The sequence below is a fragment of the Silene latifolia genome, chromosome 5 (genome assembly GCF_048544455.1).
Source record: "Silene latifolia isolate original U9 population chromosome 5, ASM4854445v1, whole genome shotgun sequence".
NCBI classification, from domain to species: Eukaryota; Viridiplantae; Streptophyta; class Magnoliopsida; order Caryophyllales; family Caryophyllaceae; genus Silene; species Silene latifolia.
In genome coordinates this window covers 9,724,010-9,745,930 of record NC_133530.1, presented here as the reverse complement: position 1 = coordinate 9,745,930, position 21,921 = coordinate 9,724,010, and the positions used below count along the sequence as shown (strand labels likewise).

Below are 21,921 nucleotides of genomic sequence, written 5' to 3'. Positions count from 1 at the left end.
CCGTTGTGGAAAGTGTGACTCAATTTTGGGGGGAAAGTTATAACAACGGGTTTTAATATACAAAACCGTTGTTATAACTAAAGACAACGGGTTGTTTTAAAATAACCGTTGTTGTTTGTTCTTAAAAAATAAAAAAAAATTAAATTAAATATTACTAGATGCATGCATAATTACGGCCTGTTAGAATTCCGATGCATGCATTATTACTGACATCACTGTACATATGAACGGATAATATGGAATGAGAAGGGTTAGTAATAGGATTTGAAGCAGCATTATTGAGAGATATGATGATGATTATGGCACAACTTCCTAACATATATATTAATTAAAAAGCAATTAACTCAACCCACACATTGCTTAGTATAAATACATTGCATATCTCAACTAACATTTCCATTATCTCATATATTCATCTCCAAACTCTTAACTGCTAAAACAAACTCTACTTAATCTTTCAAATCAAACTCAAAAAACTCCAACAAAATGAATGATTTCATCCTTAAGACTCTTACCATGATCGAGAACAACAACAACTTCATCCGCCGGTTCCTCCATATTGAGGAAAGTTTCAGGAGCTACCTTGCGGATGCTCGATCCGCACTGAAGCACGCCAAAGAAGATGGCTTGACGGAGCGGCAAAGAAGATTGCGGCTATATGACGATATAGCAACTGCTGAACGGAACCTCCAAATAGCCAAGGAGGAGAGGACGGATACGATAGAGCATAATAAGATCCTCTATGAAAATATAAGAATTGCATTTTTACATATGTAATTTTTTTTTTAATTTATGTATTTATAAATATATATATATATATATTAATTATGTTTATCTTACTTCTTCATCTTGCTTCTTCATTGTTTTACTAACTAATTATGCGAACAATACTTAAACAAATAACATAATGGTCGATAAAAACACATACATGCAAAAGAAATAAATAGAAAAAGAAAATAATGACGATGAAACTAACAGTGACGGCGAGATTTACCTGATAAATACAGAACGTAATAGACGATGAAATCACAGTGACGGCGAGAAGATAAAGCCACGATGAGAAAGAGAGAAAGAGAGAAAGAGAGAAAGAGAGAAAGAGAGAGAGTGTGTATGTGTTTTGTGTTTGTTTGTCTGCTGTGTTTGTGTTTGTGTATTAAGGGTTGTGTTTTGTGGCTGCAGCAGACTTCTGTTTGTGTGGTTTATAGTATGAAAGGTATTGACAACGGTTATTAAAGAACAACCGTTGTTAAATAAGTTTTAATAACGGGTTTCAAAAATAACCGTTGTGATTACTTTTCACTAACTTTGCGCCAATTTTGCGCCAAATTATTAACAACGGTTGTGCATGTGTGACCCGTTGTTAAAACTAATAACAACGGTTTCTATAACCATACCCGTTGTAATTGATTTTAGTAAAATTTGTGTCATACATTCTACAACGTCTATTGTGATTTTCGTGAATAATCGTTGTTAAAGGGCCGTTGTGGTTGCCTGTATTTGTAGTAGTGTCTACTTGCTTCATAGCTTCTCCTTAAAGGCCAAGGAGTCTTGAGAGCTCATCCAAAGGGTCTTCAAGTGAGCTGAGACCACTCCTAAGCTAGGATTCCGCACCCAAGTCCTTGCTCTATCCAAATGGGTCAAAAATGCACAAATTCCATCTCATTTTGCCTTGTTTCACCTACAAAGCATTGTCTAAAGCCAAATGAACTAAACAAAAACAATTTGTACCAAAAATCGCTCCAAAGAACAAAAATGACATGTGAAAAGGCATTAAATAAGCGGTAAAATGTTACAAAATTAATGTTTGCTTTCCCCTGACCCCAACTATAGCCTCACTTTAGGCTCCTGGCCCCCTCCCCTCTTTCCTGGTAACAAGATTAATGTTGATGCTTCTTTCAGCCCTACCTCCTTTTCTTGTGGGATTGGGTGTGTTGTTAGGGATTGGAATGGCAGGTGGGTTATAGGATGGACGCGTCGTTGCCATGCTTTAAACCTGTTGTCTGGCGAAATTTACGCTATTGGAGATGGAATTGAGTATGCGGTTAAGTCCAAGAGTACTTTTGTTATCAGCTCTGATTGTCAAGTTGTCGTTAATCTTATTTGTTCCACTACCATCCCATTGTGCCCTCTTGCTAACATTATCATGGAGTGCAGGGAACAATTAAGAGCTTCTCCATTTTTGAAGATCCAATTCGGAGGAAGATTAACCAACTTAGTTGTTGATTCACTCGCCCGCTTCTCGCTTCATGATCAATCATCAAACAATGGTAACTTCCGATGGACTATTGCACCAAGCTTTGTTAATTCATTTTGTAAAATTGACTCCACTATTGTAGCATTATCCCCTAACCCGCCTCCTTGATGTACTATTGTAAGTCTAGTGACTTTTTTTAAATTTTCGCACCTATATGCCAAAAAAAAATGTTACAAAATAATCACATATCACTAATTTTCCGTCATTTTTGTTCAAAATTGGTACGCAATGTCGAACATAGCGTAGGTGGGTTTATAATCAATTCTAGATTATTAGTTACCAAAATATTAGCATCCACTCTATTTTCACCACCTAGACATACCGGCAATTTAGTACATGCTGTTGACTGGCTGCTGAAGCTTATGAACCCAGAAAATCATGAAAGCCGGCTATGTTGCTACCAATGGCTCACTATCACTTAAACAATTTCGAGGTCACTTGGACCCATTCCATCAACATGCCTTCTTTTTGCAGAAGTATGTTTTAGACAGTGGGTTCTCAAGCCTATACCTGCAAAGTTGGTCGATCCGTCTTTAACCATAAAAGTCTCAATCATAAAAACATGATCCACAGGACCAATGTTAGAAGATATTACGGTCTATTACAATATACCGTAATCGGAATAATATAATATTAGGAATAAATTTATTATATGTTGCCTATAATAGTTGATACGATTTAGATATCGGGAGTACTATAAATGTCGAAACAATGTAATCATTCAAGACACGAATTATTATCAATTATACGAGCGACTTATTTATACTTTCCCCTCTCTACGATTCTAATATGGTATCAGAGCCTCGCGCTCTTGAGGCCTAAAAACGATCTTCCGCTGCCCTGTTTGAGGGACTAATGAATTACGGTGCCCTCCGGCGGGATCTTATCGTGATAATTTATTTTATTGTATAAAAAAAAACAAAAAAAAAAATTCATTCGTTGATGGTGCGTGATGTACACAATGCGAATTCTATGAGTTCTCTGATCTATCCATTGACTAGTATAGATCCCGCGCATTCGAGCGGTTTTTTTAGATAGGGGTATTAGAGAATTTAATAATTATATTACTGGCATTTAACCTCCCTTGAAATTTAATTATGAAATTTACTATTAGTAATATTTAATATTAAGAGTTGGAAAAGAGAAGCTTAACACTGTTAAATGTAAAATTAACCAATATTTAAACATTTTATATAGTATGAGATAAATGTGATATTAAGTTAAAGAGTAAGAAAAAAAGGTATTATACGTAAATTTTTCGTTTTAGAAGTAAACAATCTATGAATACGCTCACTTATATACGCTTGTATCAAAAGGACAAAACTATAGAATTAATTAAAAAGTATTTGGCAAAAACGTGTTCATGACCATCATGTTTATTTTTAAAAATAATAATAGAAAAATATTTATATCACATCATACGTATAATAAGTGCAATTTCATTTATGTAACAAAATAAGAATATTCTATTAATTTGTCTATACAAGTTGAAAAACAATATTATCCCTTTTTTAATTGACATTGAATTATTTATTGTATGTAATTAAATCAATATGGCCCAGTTATAAGCAAGATAAAATGAAGCCTAAAGCCCAATTATAGAGTAATTCATTTAGGCGGGAAAACTTTAGGATTTCTTATTCTTTTAGTATAAGGGGGATGGCCCAGTTATAAGCAAGATAAAATGAAGCCTAAAGCCCAATTATAGAGTAATTCATTTAGGCGGGAAAACTTTAGGATTTCTTATTCTTTTAGTATAAGGGGGATTGGATTTGAGTATTTGACGGATAATTTTCCGTTTTCAATAAAGTTGGGTTCGAAAAATTGTGACGTTCCTGACCATGAAATTTCGACGAGTCCGAAAAGATTAACGTTCTCGTTTGCCCGTCTAATTATTTTTGTCAAGTTCGAAAAAATCGACGTTCTTGACAATTATCGATCGATGAATTTGTTGGCTTCAGAAAACGAGTTTCCATCCGATGAATTAGATTATTTACTGGCGAGTTTTTTTTTTCAAATTTTTGTGTGCAAACTCATGGAAATTTTTTCAAATTACCATGAGTTTGAGGGGGGATGTTAAAGGAGATTACGGTATCGTATCCGTAATCAGAATAAAATAAGTTTATATTATTATAGTTTCTTATAGTAGGAGATCTTACGAGTACTATAAATATGCTATGATTGTAATTGTGAAAACCACGAACTATTATCAATAGCACTACGATTACCTCTTATGATAGCATACCCTCTCTATTTATTCTAATATGGTATCAGAGTCTCACGCTCTTGAAGCCTAAAATCGTTATTCCGCTGCCCTGCCGGAGGGACTAAATAATTATAATGTCCTCCGGCGGGATTTTCGTTCAATAATCTTACATATATTTAGCTTTAAAAAAAAAAATACTATGATACGTTTCTGATCTATCTATATTGGTGCATTGTCACCTTTTCATGATCTTCGTCCTGTTCAAAGGAGGTGAACAAAGTGTGGTCTCTTCTTTATTATTGGCGATTTACACGAAACTCGGCCTGGCGAGTCCTATACGCATCCACTGGCGAGTTACGTACCGATATGTTCGAAAAAATGCGACGTTCTTGACAACGAAATTTCAACGATTTGGTGGGTTCGAAAAGCGACGACGTTCCAGCCCGACGAAACCGATTCGAAAAGAGAGCCGTTTCTCTTTGTCTACCTTGCAAACCCATGGAAATTTAGACAAATTACCATGGGTTTGAGGGGGATTTTAGAAGATATTACGGTATATTACAATATACCGTAATCGGAATAATATAATATTAGGAATAAACTTATTATATGTTAGCCTATAATAGTTGATACGATTTAGATCTCGGGAGTACTATAAATATCGAGACAATGTAATCATTCGAGACACAAATTATTATCAATTATACGAGCGACTTATTTATGCTTTCCCCTCTCTACGATTCTAATAACCAAGACTAGCTTAATTAAGCATTGCTGCATTGACTACGAGTTTAAGCGAAAATGTGTATGAATCATTGTTGAAAAGTCTAACTCAAGTTACACTCTGTAGAAGACCAAGACTTTATAATCCGTTATTAAATTTACATTATTTAACACCGGCATCCCATTCTCGAGGGAGGATTCGCCATAAATACATCTCACCTTCTTGATTTGTGGCCATGTTCTTTTCAAATTTAAAAGAATTTGAATTAAACTTAATAAAGTTTGAACTAAACCGAACTTAATGAAGCTAAATGAATCAAGTAAGAGTTAATTTGTAAAAAGATAGATCAATCGAGTTGAATTGAATAGAATGGAATTTAAATAAATTGATCGAATCAACTAAAATGAAAATACTATTTTTTGGCATTGTATTATGGGTCGTATATTGAATTGTCAAGTTCAGAACAAACCAGAGACAGGGTCCTCTTGCCCAATAAGTGAATATGTGTCCTGATCTACGTAGAAAAGTTTAGCCCATCCAGAAGATCAAGACTTTTTAAATCATTGCTCCGCCATTACTATACAAGTATCAATCAAGACTTAAAACAATTGCTTAACAAGTTCGAACGTAGAGAAGATTCTATTCACATATAAATACATGCATACACTAACGTTTTACTCAACCAAACAAATATCACTCACTCGATAATTATTTTCAAACACAACAATTTTACATAAAAAATGACAACCCATTTCCCCCCTAAATTATATAATCACCTTCACCTTCTCCTACTACTCTTTAGTGCGTGGCTAACCTACTGTAGTTGCCAAGTTGGATCATCCAACTTTAATAACAACATCCTTTGTGTAGAGAGTGACAGAGTTGCACTACTTCATTTTAAGCAAGGCATTCGTGTCGACAGTTGTGAGATTCTCGATGATTGGGGACACACTCTGGACTGCTGTCAATGGCAAGGTATACATTGCAACAACCAATCTGGCCACATCATCGGTCTCAATCTTCCTGGCTCTGTCGATGATTATTACAATTACGGGCCTTGTCTAGAAGGTACACTCAGTGTTTCTTTACTTAACTTGAAGCATTTGAAATATTTGGACCTTAGTTATAATAATTTCTCAGAAGCATTACCCAAATTTATAGGTTCACTAGCTAGCTTAGAACACCTTAATCTCTCCCATGCTGGTTTCGGGGGGGTAATTCCTCAAGAAATCGGAAATCTTTCCAGATTAACATCCCTCGATCTTAGCGGTAACAATATCCTCAGGGAGAAAAGCTTGTGGTGGCTTTCGCGTTTGAGGTTGATAAGGGAAGTGGATTTGAGTTATATAGATTTAAGTACGACCGCAAACACATGGCTCTCTATTGTTAACAATCTACCTTTCTTACAAAAGCTTCATTTGGATATTTGTTTCCTGTCTCTAAACTCACCACCTTCTCTTTCATATATTAATTCATCCACAACCCTGAGTGTCCTCGGTCTTTCATATAATAACCTGAATAACACATACATATTTGAGTGGTTGTTTAACTTAAGTAGACTTGAGACCAGCCTTACATATCTTGATGTCTCCAAAAATCATCAGATGTTTGGAAATAATTTGCAATCGTCTCGACGTTCAATGAAACGCCTTGATAATTTATGTAGCTTGCAAACCTTAAACTTGATGAGTACCAATCTCAACTACAAGTTCAGTGACATCATCCAATCCTTTTCTAAATGTCCACACAAGGCATTAACGTCTCTACAGTTAAGTGAAAACCATGTTTGGGGCTCGATTCCGGACAACATTGGCGCCTTTTCCTTCTTAAGGGTATTAGAGCTCTATGAAAATCAACTGAATGGGACTATTTCTCAATCCTTGGGAAAACTTACTATGCTTGAGGGTTTGGATCTTTCGTACAATTATTTAAATGGAACTCTCACAACCACCCACTTATCAAACCTTTATAAACTACGTGATCTGAACTTGTTTCCTAACACGGAAATTGTGGTTAACATTAGTGCTAATTGGATTCCTCCATTTCAGCTAGATACGCTAATTTTGAAGTCATGTAAGGTAGGCCCTTATTTTCCAAGGTGGATTATAACTCAAAAATACTTGTCCGAGATTGATATATCAAATGCTGGTATTTCAGACACTATTCCTATTTCCTTTTGGAACTCAACCTTGTGGCCGGGAATTAGATATCTAGACATGTCTCTCAATATGATTTATGGTACAATTCCAGATGTATCAATCATCTTTGATAACCTCCCACAAATTAAACTTGGCTACAACCTCTTGGAAGGTGTAATACCCTCGTTTCTAAGGAACAATGTATCCACTCTATATCTAAACAACAATAAGTTTTCAAAAGGCCTCATTCCTTTCTTATGCCCACATATACAAACCCCTCTTTCCGATCTTGACCTATCAAGCAACTTGTTTTCAGAAAAGTTGCCGGACTGTTGGAGCTATTTCGATCAATTAATTCACTTGCATTTAGAGAATAATAATCTTTGGGGAGGTTTACCGAACTCTATGGGTGCGTTAAACCAACTTGGTGGCTTACACTTGAGCAACAATCATTTATCTGGTAGTTTACCGGCATTCATGGTGAACTGTACGTCCTTGGTAATTCTAGACCTTGCAAATAACTCATTGATTGGTCACATACCCCCTGACTTTGGGCACAGTTTAAGAAATCTCGTAGTTGTTACCCTACAAAGTAATCGCTTTGTTGGGGTTCTACCTACAAGCTTTTGTTATCTTTCTTTCCTCCAAATCTTGGACCTTTCGAACAACTACATCTCTGGAACCATTCCAAGATGTTTGTACAAACTGGTAAGCATGGCTAACACAGAGGATGACTCTTCTCCACTATTGGGGTATTATCTAGGCCAAAATCCTAACGATGATGCACGAGTGATGTGGAAAAGAAATGAACAAACATTTGGTCGTAGCTACTCATCACCATTAGGAATATTAAGTGTATTTGTTGATAACAACCCATTAACATTACTTAAAGGCATTGATGTATCCAACAATAAGCTAGAAGGTCATATTCCAGATGGCATATCAAGTCTTATTGGATTGAAATTCTTAAATCTATCAAGAAACAATCTTACTGGCGGTGTGGTGTTAAGAATAGGTCAGCTGACATCTTTGGAATTTCTTGATTTATCACATAACCGTCTCTCTGGTGAAATTCCTCCAAGTTTAACTCAAATTAGTTGTCTGTCAATATTAGATGTTTCCTACAATAACTTGACAGGGAAGATTCCCGTTGGCACACAATTACAAAGTTTTGATGCCTTATCATACATTGGAAACCCCGGACTTTGCGGAGCACCGCTTTCTAAATGTGCTGGAGATGAAGCACCTGCCATCACACGAATTGGAGATGGCAAGAAAGACACGATAGACGACTTCATGCTAGGACTGTACATAAGTGTTGTACTTGGATTCATCGTAGGATTTTGGGGAGTTTGTGGCACTTTAATTTTGAAAAGATCTTGGAGACATGCCTATTTCCGATTCTATGAAAATACACGAGACAAGATTTATGTTATATGGGTTGTTAAAATAGCCAGAGCATGGAGGAGACCTTAAAGCGCCTTAAGTAAGTCTTTATATCATTTTTTTGTTACTAACATTTCTTGTTTTTACTTTTTCTTTCTTTTTTCGAGGGGTTGATATTACTTCAGGTGGAATATTGATAACTGCTACACTACTGAAATTTGTGTAATTACTATCGTAGTGCGGCTTTCTATCTGGTGGTTGAAGCCCTCGGTTTCGTTCGGACATTTTTGTTCAAGTTATCGGCGGCCTCTATTAACCGTGGCTATAGGAGTGAATGTGAACCATCTTGTTACAAGGAAGGACTATGATAATAATTACCAACAGGAGAAGCTCTGTAGGACCTTGAATAAGCGCTACTCTTTCGCTCTGAGGTCAAAGGGAAAAAACGCAAGTACTACGTATTGAAGATATTTCCGTATCTTAGTGTATATATTTTTACATACCATAATTCTCGTTCATATCTTTTGTATATCGTGTTTCCTTTTATTGTATTAGCTTCTCCGTCAAGTTATGTCTAGGGTTTCGTTCTCTTGTAACTAGTATATATGTACCTCTTGTTCATCGTTTAATAAAGCAAGCAATTACATAACAAACTTCTCTTCTTATATGGTATCAAGACCTTCATCGATCCTAACTCGATTTCCCACAAACAGCCCGACGCTTTACCTCGGTCATCATGACTAACACCTCCCAAACAATCACCAACCCTAATGATCCCAACTCACCTCCCATCCTTGTCAACCTCTCCATGGTGGAGAAACTCACACCCTTAACCTACCTTCCTTGGAAAACCCAGATCGAGTCGATATTTTTTGGCTATGATCTCTGCTCATATCTCAATGGCAAAACCCCTGTCCCACCCGAAACTATCACCTCTGCCGACAAGAAAACTAGCCCTAACCCTGCCTATTCAACTTGGAAACGCCAAGACCGTCTTCTTTTTGGTGCCCTCCTCGGCACAATACCACCCACCATCACATCTCTTGTCCTTCAAGCTAAAACAACCCATAAAGCCTGGACCATATTAGCCACCACCTATGCCAACCCATCTCGCGGTCATGTTCTCCAAATCAAAGATCGTCTCCGCTCCTTATCCAAAAACGACCAAACCATTACCGACTATATGCATGCCATTAAAGCATGCACCGATCAACTTGCCATTATGGGCAAACCTATGGACCTTGAAGATATTATTGACAAAGCCATTCGTGGTCTCGACTACGAAACTTACGAACCTATCATCGATGCCATCCGTGCTCGCGATGAACCCATCACTTTTGAGGCCCTTCGTGAGAAGTTAATCAACTTCGAACTCACACTTAAACACACGACCACCCCTGCTCCTTACCATGCCACGGCTAATGCCATGACTTATCGTCCATCCAACCGCACATATTCCAAACAGCCACCTTAACCCTCCTCTACTACAGCCTCATCCAACCCTTCTCCTAATCAGTTCAGAGGAAAGTGCCAATTCTGTCGAGCCACGGGTCATCTCATCTCTCAATGCTACAAGTTCGGGGACTTGTACCCTTCTGTCGTTTTCCCACCACCCAACACTTCCTTCCGCAACAACAACAACAACCACACCTACACCCCTGCTACCAACCACAACAACAACCGCACTGCTCAACCTGCTGCTCACACCGCCACTGTCTCCCAACCTCCATCTCATCTCCCTTGGCTTCTTGATAGTGGTGCAAGTCATCATATAGCCAATGATCTTGAAAACCTCTCCTTTCATTCACCATATGACGGTTCTGACGAACTCATAATTGGTGATGGCTCCACCCTTCTCATCTCGCATATCGGTTCATTCACTATCACTGTTAATTCATCTAAAATTGTTTTTAATAATGTTTTATATGTTCCGCAAATTTCGCAAAATATAATCTCTATTTCTCAACTTTGTCTTGACAACCCAATTTTTGTTGAATTCTCACAATCTTCCTGTCTTATTAAGGAACTCCAGACGACCAAAACCCTTCTCCGAGGAAGCAATAGCCGAGGAACCTATCACCTTACACCAGCCGAATTCCATGTCTACGCCGTAGCTGCTCGTGACTCTCTTGCGTGGCATCATAGGCTTGGACATCCATCGGCTCCTATCCTACAATATTTATGCAATACTTTCAATATTTCTGCTTTATCGAATAATTTTAGCCACTGTGACTCTTGTAATGTTAACAAAAGTCACAAACTTCCTTTTAATTCTTCAAGTTTTACTACTACTGCACCATTACAATTGTTATTTTCCGATGTGTGGACATCGCCTATTTATTCTAATGATAATTTCAAATATTATGTTATATTTGTTGATCACTTTACAAAGTATGTTTGGCTTTATCCCTTGAAACGAAATTCGACACAATCACTGTCTTCAAACGGTTTCGTGCTTTAGTAGAAAAGTTTTTTAATCGACCAATTTTACAACTCTTTTCCGGTAACGGTGGTGAGTATATAAAGCTAAATTTCACGTTATCTGACAATGGAATTGGTCAACTTACCTCACCTCCGCACACCTCCGAACATAACGGATATGCGGAACGCCGTCACCGTCACATTGTCGAAACCGGTCTCACACTCCTTACACATGCTAAACTTCCTTCCACCTTTTGGCCACATGCCTTCTCCACTGCCGTTTATCTCATTAACCGGCTGCCGACCCCTACCCTCAATAACATGTCACCATACTTAAAACTGTTTGGCACGCCTCCCAACTATATGAAACTTCATAGCTTCGGTTGCTTATGCTATCCTTGGCTTCGACCGTATACCAAGCACAAGCTTGAACCTCGCTCTAAACCGTGTGTCTTTATTGGCTACTCTCCTACCCAAAGTGCCTATTATTGCCTTGAACCCGTGTCTAACAAAACCTATGTATCTCGCCATGTCAAATTCGTTGAATCCCAATTCCCGTATCCTCACCTCACATCCACCTCGTCCACTTCTCCTCTCCCTGATTCCACTTCGTGGTGCACCTATGCTGGTCCTACCCTCATCCCTTCTCCCACCAGTGTTGACAACCCATCTCCCTCCCCTACACAAACACCCCCACGCACTAATCCCACACCTTCCCCTGCCTCTTCCCCTGCCACCCCACAACGTCCCTTGTTCTGCCCAATATCACGCCTCCCAGCTCCTCCCCTTCCCCACCACCACCACCACCCCCACCTCCCCCATCTCGCCATGTTATCACTCGCCTCACCAACAATATTGTTAAACCCAACCCCAAGTATGCTAAACTTGCCATTGTCAATCAACCTGCCCTACCCACAACCACGAAACAAGCTCTCTTAAATCCTCTTTGGCGTGATGCTATGATGGATGAACACCGTGCTCTTCTTAAAAATCAAACCTGGACTCTTGTTCCACCCAACCCTAGTTATAACGTCGTCGGCTGCAAGTGGGTATATCGTGTGAAATACAAACCTGACAACTCTATTGACAAGTATAAAGCTCGATTAGTCGCCAAAGGCTTTCATCAACGGCCTGGGGTCGACTACTCGGACACGTTCAGTCCCGTTATTAAACCAACTACGGTACGTTTGATCCTTTCTCTTGCTCTTACTCGCGGCTGGAATTTTCGCCAACTAGATGTTAACAACGCATTTCTCCAAGGTTCTCTCACTGACACCATTTATATGTCTCAACCACCGGGTTTTATTGACCCACAATTTCCGTCCTTTGTTTGCAAATTATCGAAACCGATTTACGGCTTAAAACAGGCTCCTCAAGCCTGGTTTACCACGCTCAAGTCATTTTTACTCTCGTATGGTTTTACACAGTCAATTGCCGACCCCTCACTATTTTTGTTTACCAAACCCGACACAACTATTTATGCCTTAATTTATGTCGATGATATTATTGTTACGGGTCCTCACACCTCGACTGTCAACAAATTTATCTCTGTTTTATCCAACAAGTTTTCCCTCAAAGACCTAGGTTCACTGTCTTATTTTCTAGGTGGTGAGGTTACACCCAACTCACATGGATTAATCCTCACACAGTCTAAATACATTTAAGATATTCTAGACAAATTTAAGATGTTGGAGTCTAAACCTTCCACCACGCCTATGGCCACATACCCGACACTCAACTCCACAGACGGCTCTCCTTTGCCAAATCCCACTGAATATTGTGCTCTTATTGGAAGCCTTCAATACCTGTCCTTCACTCGCCCTAATGTCGCGTTCTCTGTCAATAGATTAGCTCAGTTTCTCCAAAACCCGACTGGCATCCATTGGGCTGCTGCCAAACGTGTGCTTCGCTACCTGCGTGGCACTCAAAACCATGGTTTGCAACTGTTTCGTACTTCCCCACTTCGTCTGCACGCCTTCTGTGATGCGGATTTGGGTGGCGACACCGATTCATATACTTCCACGACTGGTTACTTTACCTTTCTCGGTCGCAATCCACTCTCGTGGTCTTCCAGAAAACAACGAGCTTTAGCTCGCTCTACCACTGAAGCGGAGTTTCGTGCTGTCGCAGATACCACGGCCGAATTGTTGTGGTTGAAATCATTACTACAGGAACTCGGTCTTCACCTCTCGCCACAACCTGTCATCTATTGTGACAACCTGGGTGCTACCCATTACTCTACCAACCCGATTTTTCATTCGCGTATGAAGCATGTTGCGCTTGCATTCCACTTTGTGCGCGAGCAGGTTCAGTCTGGTCACTTGCGTGTTCAACATATTGCGGGTGATGACCAACTAGCTGACGTTCTCACCAAGGCTTTGCCCAAACCTCGTTATCAGTTTCTGCTCTCCAAGATTGGCCTCAACTCCGGATCGTCCATCTTGCGGGGGCGTATTGAAGATATTTCCGTATCTTAGTGTATATATTTTTACATACCATAATTCTCGTTCATATCTTTTGTATATCGTGTTTCCTTTTATTGTATTAGCTTCTCCGTCAAGTTATGTCTAGGGTTTCGTTCTCTTGTAACTAGTATATATGTACCTCTTGTTCATCGTTTAATAAAGCAAGCAATTACATAACAAACTTCTCTTCTTATACTACGATCTTCCCTTGAAGTGGATGAAAATTTTCTTCTACTACACAGATCCTTGCCTTTTTTTCGTCGTCTTCTTTTGTTAATTACTGTATTTTTGTTAACTAATTTTTAGAATACTTGTTTGCAAAATAGGCGTGTAATATCTTCACCAGGTTAGCTTTTGCCATAGGTTTAATATGTCTACTTATCAACGTCGTTTAATTTAAGGAATTGAAACTGGACCGTTAAAAGGAAATGGACATAATGCCAATATGCCATTGCTATCAACACAGAGCCAAGTAATCCAACATCACATGGACCATTAATATGTCTTTGAATAACTATTGTGACTAAATAGTCATAGGAAATATAGATTAATCTTCTTTGAATAAGTTTAGCTCAAATTGCACTGAAAAAGACCAAGACTTTAAAACCATTAGTAACCATGAACGAGAACTCTTACGCAGGCTAGTAATGTTGTCAGAATTGGGATTTTACTTTGGATCGAAGAGGGGTGGTAGGATCGGATCGCAGGATCGAATCACAGGATCCTACAAAATAGCTTGGATAAACAAGTTTATGTAAATAATTTGGTATAATTTGTAATGTATAATGTTAAAAGTTTACTTAATGACATGAAACTTAATAATCATATCAAATATATTACATATACCTTTAATTTAGAGTTGTAAGTATAGAAAAACAACAAACTCACAAATTTGTAACACAAATAAGCATTTTACGATCTTGTACGATCCTATACGATCCTACCCCTGACCGAGATCCTGTACCGATCCTACCACCAAAACGATCCTACGATGATTTGAATCGTTTTTCACTTTTTGGATCGTATGATCTTACAATCCGTATCGCGATTTTAACAACAATGTCGGCTAGCATATTGGGATAAAGAATCTAAACTCAATAACTGCACCGTCTAGGGTATTGAGTTATTGACCATATTAGTCTTTGAACATTCTAACAATTTTAATCCAATTTTTCTACTAATCAAATTACCTAGTGATTCACATTGTGTATAGTTCATAGACTATACATCAGATGTATTACATCTAATTGTATGTTTTTTGAGTTTTATAATAAAAAAATTGAGTTATGTTTTAAATATTACTCCTCCGTCCCGATCATTTGTTGTCCTTTGATTTTGGGACAAAGACCAAGGAAATAGGAGGGGGGGCAATTACTAAATGACAAGTGGAATAAATTGAGGATGAATGATCAAATTACTCATCAAAATCATTCTCAAAATAGAAAGGACAACAAATGACTGAGACACCCCAAAATAGAAAAAGACAACAAATGACCGGGATATGGGGAGTATGAGTTTTAGTGTAAAGTTTTTGAACTCGTTCACTTAATCATTAAACTGAAAAACACAATATTGCTCGAAAACTATATATATACATATAAATTCAAGTATTTTGAGTTTTGACATCAAAAGATTAAAATATAACTATAAACTTTAAAATCTCAGAAAAAATGCATGTATACTCAATAACTAATAGCGTCTGAGGTAATACATCAGATGCGTAACTTTTTCTCCATTACGGACTACTGTATATGTATAAATTCATATGCCAACCTTTGAACAGCCAAACAACACAAAAACTTCGTAGAGACGGTCTCTCAATAGCGTTATTGAGAGACCGCTCACATGATACATGATGGGATTAGGGACCCACTAAATTTATTTGCCAAACAACACAAAAATCATCATTCAACCATGGGCGGATCTACTATATAGGCTATATGGGCTATAGCCCTATATGATTTTGGGAAAAATAATTTTTACTCCCTTTATTTTTCACGGAAGTTAGTAGCAAAAATGGTTAGATGCATTCCACAAAGGTGTTATTGATGTAGTAGGTCATGTGTTCAAATCCCACAACAAACATTTTATTGTTTTTCTCTAATTTTGTTACATTGAGCCTCAAATTACTAGCACTATGACTAATAAATAACGGTGATGTTGAATTTTTTTTTTTTCAATCTGCTATAAATTTTGAATTATAGTTTAAATAGTTTAATGAAACTTAAATATTTTTAAACTAAGAATACTTATATCTTTGGTTGAATTTCCAAGATTAATAATTTATCAATATTTATTTAAATTGGAAAATTCGTTAATTGCTCAGTTATTTTACACCATATTTTTAACGTATTTAAATTGATTGGCCGAATTAGAAGATTATCATAGGTAAAAAACCAAAAATACCCTACATTTGTACAATTTAGGCTCCTCGACAAACTTAATACGTTCATTTTTGCCTTCTGAAGTACTAATACCGATTCCATCACAATCTTAAACGTTATATAAATTTTCAATATTTTAGCTTTGAAATTTAGCCCTACATATTTTTCAATCCTGGCTCCGCCCCTGCATTCAACCAATATTTTTTTTACTTATATTTCATCATTCGCCTAATATTTTTTTCTAGATCTTAATGGTATACTGGTAACGTTGGATTTACTTCCATACTTCCTTCTTTAATTTCTATTGTTAAATTCCCTTTCAAATGACGCAAGTCAATATGGAGATTTGTTAGAATATACCCTCTATATGAAGCTAGCTATACGGAGTGGATAGTATAATAAGACGGTTAAGGACTTACTTTTTGTTAATTTCTGTCCATAGGTTGCAACCTTCCTTTGGAACAACTTCTTATGCGGAACCTCAAATTCCCGTCCTTTTGGAAGCGCGGTTCTAGATGGCATAGATTTCGACATAGAAGCTGGTCTATCTGTCTATCTGTCTGCTGCTCCACAATGTCCTTTTCCTGATTGCACATCTTGAGTACTGCAATCAATAAAATTGCAAAACTTGTAATCGAATTTTGATTAGGGCTTATGAGTACTATCGACGAAGTCATGGACTTGTATGCAGTACGATAATACGAGTATGGAATTGTCCTATACGAATTAAGTCGCTTGAGTCTATTTGATCGATATGCCTTGCTAGAGGCCAATGTCGGTTTGACATTTAAATGATTTACGTGTCTGATAGTCTTAAGTGGGTCTATTGGGTCACACACAAAAGGTACGAGATTAGTGTAATTATTAGTCCGACTGATAATAATAACACTAATCAGGCTCTAATACTGATTAGGCCCAGCTGCGCTTAGGTTAAGGTTAAGAAAAGTAACCTAGTGTATTTCATGATTTGTATGACAAACCTAACTGAATGAGAGGAACACTAAGAGAGAGGAAAAGAGTTTTCTCCAAGTTACTTTTCTTCCCTCCGGTACTAGCATATAAGGCTTAGATCAAAAACTGTGGATTTGACAGTGGTAGAGGCATCACAACTGAGGTGCTTATTATAATATTATTCGCGTGGGTTATTGGATTTATACATACATATACTTCTTATTATCATTATTAATTCCGCTGCGTTGAGAGGTATGTGACTCATCTTATTTACTATGTTAATTTGATTAATACTTGCAATTGATCGATCCGAGCTCATAGGGTATTCAAAATCCAACAGTTTGTCACTACCTAAAACCAATTATGTCCTGCAAATCCACTGTTGTTAATGCTTCACGATTTATATTTCTCGTGTGCAGTACAATAATGTCGATTCGAAAATCTATAAATTTGGAAAGATTTGATGAAACAACCGGAGAAGATAGAATCAGTGAATTACATCCTGATTTGAAGCACCTTATTTTAAAGGACTTGACAATTAAAGAAATCGCAAGAACAACGGTCCTATCTACGCAATGGCGACATATTTTCCGAAACCATCCTGACCTTATATTTGATCATACTGCCTATTATTACTCGCGAAAGATTCAATACATGAATAATCGGACTGTGGACGAGTTTCTGAAGACAATTAAACGCATACTGTCCACTCATACTGGACTGTTAGACCAGTTTGTTTTGTATGTTGTGCACAAACAGATTTCGAGGAATACTTTATCACTTGTTGATCTTTTTGATCAAGTGATGAGTATCGTACCTACGACAATCACCAAACTAAGAATTCGGAGTCCGATCAATGAGTTGTATCCGGTGACTATCACTCAATTCCCGGAGTTAACTCATTTAGAACTCCATAATTTCCCTATCAAATATCATCCTACCACGACTTTTCTCAAGCTTACCCGGCTACATCTTTGTGGGGTATCAGTCCCTCATAACTTGTTTCAACCCCTCTCGCTTATTGCACCTAATCTCGAGCGTATAACTTTGAAGTGTTGTGTTTGGCCTGATGGTGATACAGTTACAATTGATGTACCACGCCTTAAGGAGTTTGTTATGGACGACTGTCGCTTGAGACACTGTTCTTTTTCAGAAACAACGAGCTTGTCATCTCTTACCCTTAACCTCAAGCATCAATTCAACAATATTAATAATTCGGATGGATTTCGCCATGTTCTACCTAAGCTTACAAGGCTCGAAATCTTGCACTTGTGTACGATAAGGGTATGTGAATGTCCTCTTTAGGCTTTGTTTGGTAAAACTAACCGAAAAGGTAGCTGAAAACTGAAAAAGTTGACTGAAAATTGAAAAGCTAGCTGAAAATTAGGAACTGATAAGGTAGCTGATTATATTAAAAAAAAAGTTTGGCAAACTAACTGAAAAAGTAAATGATTTCGATGAATGACATAAAAGGATATGATAATTATTTAATAGTATAGATATAAAGTGTAAAAACGGAAAATCAAACCAAATCAGGTACCTGAAATCTCAAATACTACTCTAGCTAACATTTCAGGTAGCTTATTTGGTTAAATAAGTTATTTGTCAAACGTTTGCAAAAAATAAGTTACCTGAAATTTTGGTCAAATAAGCTATTTTGACCAAATCAGGTACCTGAAATACCTTGTCAAACGGAGCATTAGAAGTTAGAACTTAAATTAACATTCATATACGGAGTACATTTTACAAAGAATGTCGTCCTTAATTATGTGCTTGTTTATTGTATATTGACAGGTATTAGCTCCTTGCTTGAAGCCAATTGAATTTTCGGACTTTAAGCCTTGGGCATTAAAGAAGCTTACTTTACATGGAATTAATCTAACTCAACTATCATCCTTCATGCCGGAGCTCATTTTATTGCTTAAAACAGCTCAAAACATCGAAGAACTGTGGATAGAAGAAGCTACTCGATATAATGAACATAATCATGTCAATTTCGACGACTTCATTTTCAAAGACGTTACACTGGACCGACTTGAGACGCTGTCGTTTGTAATTGTTGGCGAATCTCATCACGGTCTGCAATTGTTGAGGTCTATTCGTCCATGCTTACCGGTCCTTATGAACTTGAACATTGGTTATTCTAATACATGGCTGGATTCAGCCGAACAAGAACGGGTTGTCGATTGTGTATCGGAGTTTTGTTCGGCATCACCCAATGTCAAAGTGACGTACTTTCATATAGAGGTGTTCGTGGGCGGGGTTCGGAAAGGGATGGACCAGACTCTCCTTGTCAGGCCCTGAATCGGCCAGTTGGAGGGGGGCTTGGCCGGGCCGGACCGGGCCGGCCTTCTGCTGGAGTACTGGTGTTACCCGGGCCACGCCTGTGGAGGGTCGATGACGGGGCCGGCCAGGGGTAAGGATGGGTTAGACGGGCCGGGTCAGAGAAGGCCCGTGTAATGGGCCGGGCTGGTCCGTTACTTTCATATATAGTAGATTTTGATTCAAATTGTTCGATTTGAATTTGGATACAGCTCCTACGTTGACCCGTTCCAAATAACCCGATTTGAGATGATGCCGACTCAGACTCACGACTAACCAGTCACCACATGTGCATGTAATCATGTATGTAGCAGCAAGGTCGGTTCGATTTCTTTTTAAATTCGTTGTACTGTACTCCGTATTTGATAAGAATCGCCAGCTACAAATTCAGATATTTAATTTCAAGCATTATATACCTTGAGAGAGGCTGGGCGTTTGACTTAACTAATTAAAAACTAATTTATATTTAATGTTTGTGAGTTTGTCTAAGCAGTGACATAATCTTCCCGGTTTCATTGAATCATTTCGAGATATACTATTTATTTTTATATATTACCCCTCCGTTTCGGTCATTTGTTTATCTTTAGTTTTGTCATAAAGAATTAAGGAGATGTGAGTGTTGTTGTTGAGTGATAGATAGATAATACGTTATGTGGAAGATCTGTTAGGGGATTGATTATTACGAACAATAAATTTGACAAACAAATACAGACCGAATCGACTCTTACTTTCCTAATAGAATAATTCGACCCTTATTCTTGTGCCTGGGTTATACCGAATTTTTCTACTGAGATAAGACGGTCCCCTCTGTCTTTGGCACTCAAAGATCAGAGACGTAATATAGAAATATCACAAATTCTTGTTTCAGACGGACATTTTTCGTCTTATTTGTCAGACGGATAAAATGTTGTCATTTTTTAAGAAAATGTAACCAATTAATTCACAAAATGTTATGACTAGAGGTGTCATTTTTTACCCTGAAAATGATGTGAACAAAAATGGTAACATGTTATCAGAAAATAACAACATTTTATTGTAAAATGATGACATATTACCCGTCTTATTTCAGACCAAAAACAATGGTCTTAAGAAAAACGGACTGTAGAAATATTGTGTGTAGTTTGTTAAACGTTTGTTGATGTCAGAAGAATTTTCTATCTCTGCTTCTTCTCTTCCTCTTTGTTTATATAGAGAGGAAAACAGGGAAGGGAGGGAAGTTATTCTGAAAAGTTGCAACTCTTCAAAACCAGGAATACGTTGAATTGATTTCCCTTGAAATTAATTAATTATTTTTTTTCAGAGTAGACACGGAACTAAGTTCCGTATCCCGTGATATTTAATTAATCCCGCGAGACCCCCGTCATAGTCATTCGTCCGAATGCTAAACCGTAATTCCGTAAATAATTATGCAAGTATACTCTCCGTATTTTCCCGAACTTGCAATTTATTATTCAGAAATTACCCACTAACGAACCAACCTTAATTACGCAAAATGAAACCGGTAATTACTCTTAAATCACCAACAAGATCAAATTACCATGTAGAACTCTTCCTAATATAGAAACATAGACAAATGATTGAGACACCCATTAATGGAATTGGTAAACAAATGATCGAAATGAAAGGACTCAAAAGGAGTTGTTTTTTTGGGTGAAATCGTTGATATTAAGGGCTTGCTTGAGATGGGAGTAATTATTAAGGGAGTAATAAAGCTAAAATGAACTAAAAAATAGAGGGAAGTGATGAGAGTTGGAGATAGAAATGGATAGAAATGGGGAAATATAGTGTAATAGTCCCTTCATTAGAGGAGTAATTGTTACTCACCTCCCCCTCCAAGTAATTATTACCTCTATATAGAGGTAATAGTTCCTCCCTCACCTCCTCTTTGCACCCTCCACAACCACCACAAAGCACCAATCTCCTCCCATTTTTTCATATTTTAGCTCTCATTACTCCTTTAATAATTACTCTCATCCCAAGCAAGCCCTTAATATCAACGATTTCACCCAAAAAAACAATTCCACCTCAATTAGTAGAAGTATAAAAAACTATTCATAATCATAAGTATACTCGATAGCCTGCAGCGATTTTAAGGCCGGTTAGACCCTGGCTAGCCGGCTTCTCCAAGTTTCGAGTTTTATAGAACACAATTGCATCATATAAAATCGATAGAATTTTTCTGTTAGGATCCACCTCTCCATTCAATCGTTTAAGGTGCTTTTAAAACAAGTGGGGTCGGTGTTGTGGTTGTCAATCTCATTCCTCTGTCTTAAGATCTGGGATTCGATCAAATACATTATATTTGATATTTGTTTGCTAATTCAACTTTTTTTTTTCAAATGAGCGTATTTATGTTGCGAGTGACAATCAAACCTCCAAGACCCCAATTTTATGGTTGGAGTAAAGGAGCTCCCACCACTTGAACTAACTCTTCTTCTCTTTTCGTAATTGTTAAAAATTTACTTGTAATAAGTTTCTTGTTTTACGTAGGTTACTCCCAATCAAGTACTCCATAATCGTCTAGATAGTCACGGAGTATATGTTTGATCACAAATTCTTATTTGGAGCCATTGTAATCTTGCAAAACTGCAATCTTGCAAACAAAATGAGATCATAATATACTCCATCCAGAAAATTTCTTGGGTACACCTGGTGCACCACGTTACCGTA

General features: G+C 37.5%; 2 protein-coding genes across 2 annotated transcripts in view; both read right to left on the bottom strand.

Annotated features, from left to right (window-relative positions):
- The window catches only part of LOC141656664 (receptor-like protein EIX2), a 398,824-nt gene that overhangs the window by 332,397 nt on the left and 44,506 nt on the right, over positions 1-21,921 (bottom strand). The window lies entirely within an intron of this gene.
- Positions 1-21,921, bottom strand: part of LOC141656668 (receptor-like protein EIX1) — a 276,353-nt gene that overhangs the window by 221,222 nt on the left and 33,210 nt on the right. The gene's annotated exons all lie outside the window — the stretch shown is intronic.